The following is a 2,500-nucleotide window of genomic DNA, read 5'->3' as shown; positions in this document are numbered from 1 at the left end:
GAGATAGAGATAGGGTGAAGGAGAGAGAGAAAGGGAAAAGGGGAGAGGGAGAGGGACAAGGGGAGGAAGAGGTATAAGGAAAGGCAGATGAAGAGGGAGAGGGATACGGATGGAGAGGAGACGGAAGGAAGGAGAGAGGGGAAGTGGAAGAGGAGAGAGAGGGAGTGGGAGAGTGAGAGGGTTGACGAAGGAGATAAGGGGGAAGGGAAGTGAGAAGGATAGCGAGAGGAATAGGGAGAGAAGGAGAGGGAGATGGAGAGGGAGATGAAGATGGAGATGGAGATGGAGAGGGAGAGGGAGAGGCAGAGGAAGAGGGAGAGAAAGAGAAAGAGAAAGAGAAAGAAAAAGAGAAAGAGAGAGAGAGAGAGAGGGAGAGAGAGAGAGAGAGAGAGAAGGAGAGAGAGAGAAAGAGATAGAGAGGGAGAGAAAGAGAAGAGAGAGAGAGAGAAGAGAGAGAGAGAGAGAGAGAGAGAGAGAGAGAGAGAGAGAGAGAGAGAGAGAGAGAAAGAGAAAGAGAGAGAGAGAGAGGCCAAATAATGAAATACCTGTCAAGAAGCGAATAAGTCTGCAATGATAATAAATTTGCATTAACCAGCCAAACAACGTTTTCGTAATCTTATATACACACATCGACCATTCTCTCTATCAGTGTTTCCGTCTATATCTTTAATTCTTCCTATGTTTCTATCTCTCTGTCTGTACGTGTGTTTTATCCATCTATATCTGTCTATTCTATTCATTTATCCATCTGTCTATATCTATAATCCTTATTCTTATCTATTTATGTGCTTATCTATCTATCTAATTAGATATTTGTCTGTCTGTCTATATGTCTATCTGTTTTTTCTATCTATATATATATATGTCTATATATCTATCTATCTGTCTATCAATCAACCATTCAATCTCTCTTATCCATCTATGTATATATGTATGTATCCAACTATTATCCATCTATTTTTCTGTGTCTCCATCTATCCATTTATTATCTACCTACCTATCCATCTATCCATCTCTGAATCTATCTGTCTATCTATCTATCTACCTATCTATCTACCTGTCTGTATATATATATATATATATATATATATATATATATATATATATATATATAAATATATACATACCCATCTATCTATCTATCTACCTGCCTACTTACCTATTTACCTATCCACTCCCCCTACTTCCCCCACTCCCCCCACCTTCCCCCACCTTCCCCCTACCCCCACCTTTACTAAGAACATACCAACGATTTGCATTTTTTTTTTTAATCTCAATTCCTCCATTCATCCATCTCTCTCTCTCTTTCCCTCCATCCCTCAATCTACCTACCAATCTATCAACGACCTATGTTTGTTTTTTGTTTTTTTCTTTCAATTCGCAGGTACATATTCTCCCTCCATCCCTCCCTCCCTAATCTACCTATTAACGACCTATATATATATATGTATATATATATATATATATAATATATATATATATATATATATATATATATACATATATACATATACATATATATATGATATATATATATATATATAATATATCATATATATATATATATATATATATACAACACACACAACACACACACACACACACAACACACACACACACAACAAACACAATCAACACACACAACACACATATACACAACACACACATGACAGAACACATACTCACACATACAACACTCACACTACACACACACACACACACACACACACACACACATATAATATCAAATATAATATATATATATATATATATATATATATATATATTTATTTATTTTTTTATTTTTATTATTATTATTATTTTCTCTCTCTCTCTCTCTCTCTCTCTCTCTCTCTCTCTCTCTCTCTCTTCTCTCTCTCTCTCTCTCTCTCTCTCTCTCTCTCTCTCTCTCTTAATTCGCAGGTACATATTTCTCCCTTCCTCCCTCCATCCTCATCTACTCAGCATCATATCATCATATTACTAATATCGATATAATATATATATATATATATATATATACATATATATATATATATATTTATTTATTATTTATTTTATTTTATTTATTTCTCCATTCGCAGGTACATAAAGGACTACGGTTACGTGGGCTGCGTTCGAGGATTCACCATGTTCCTGGAGACCAAAGCGGGATGGATTTCCGGCCTTGCTCTCTTCATCGCTTTCTTCCAGGTGAGGGGGGAGGGGAGGGTGGGGGGGTAGGGGGTGGGAAGGGGGGAAGGTGGAGGGGGTGGGGGAAGGTAGGGGTAGGGGGAAGGAAGGGGTAGGGGTAGGTGGGGGTAGGGGGAAGATGGGGGAGTGGGGGGAAGGTGGGGGAGTGGGTGGAGTGGATTGAAGTGGGGGTAAGGTGGAGGGAGGGAGGAGTGGGGGGAAGGTGGAAGAATATAGGGGGGGAAGTGGAAAGAAGACGAATACATTTATATGAACTTACAAATACGAGAGTGAGAAGAGAGAGAGAGAAAGATAGATAGATAGACAG

The 2,500-nt window shown here is 38.6% G+C and overlaps 1 protein-coding gene across 1 annotated transcript in view; it reads left to right on the top strand.

The window, feature by feature from the left end:
- Positions 1 to 2,500, top strand: part of LOC119572391 (tetraspanin-2-like) — a 24,438-nt gene that overhangs the window by 19,999 nt on the left and 1,939 nt on the right. Inside the window, exon 6 of the mRNA XM_037919492.1 lies at positions 2,085 to 2,193. The gene's annotated coding sequence lies outside the window, so the exon portion shown is untranslated. The remainder of the gene's footprint in view (positions 1 to 2,084; positions 2,194 to 2,500) is intronic.

Source organism: Penaeus monodon, chromosome 4 (assembly GCF_015228065.2).
Source record: "Penaeus monodon isolate SGIC_2016 chromosome 4, NSTDA_Pmon_1, whole genome shotgun sequence".
NCBI lineage: Eukaryota > Metazoa > Arthropoda > Malacostraca > Decapoda > Penaeidae > Penaeus > Penaeus monodon.
The sequence above is the reverse complement of the archived record's forward strand: the minus strand, read 5'-3'. Positions and strand labels throughout refer to the sequence as shown.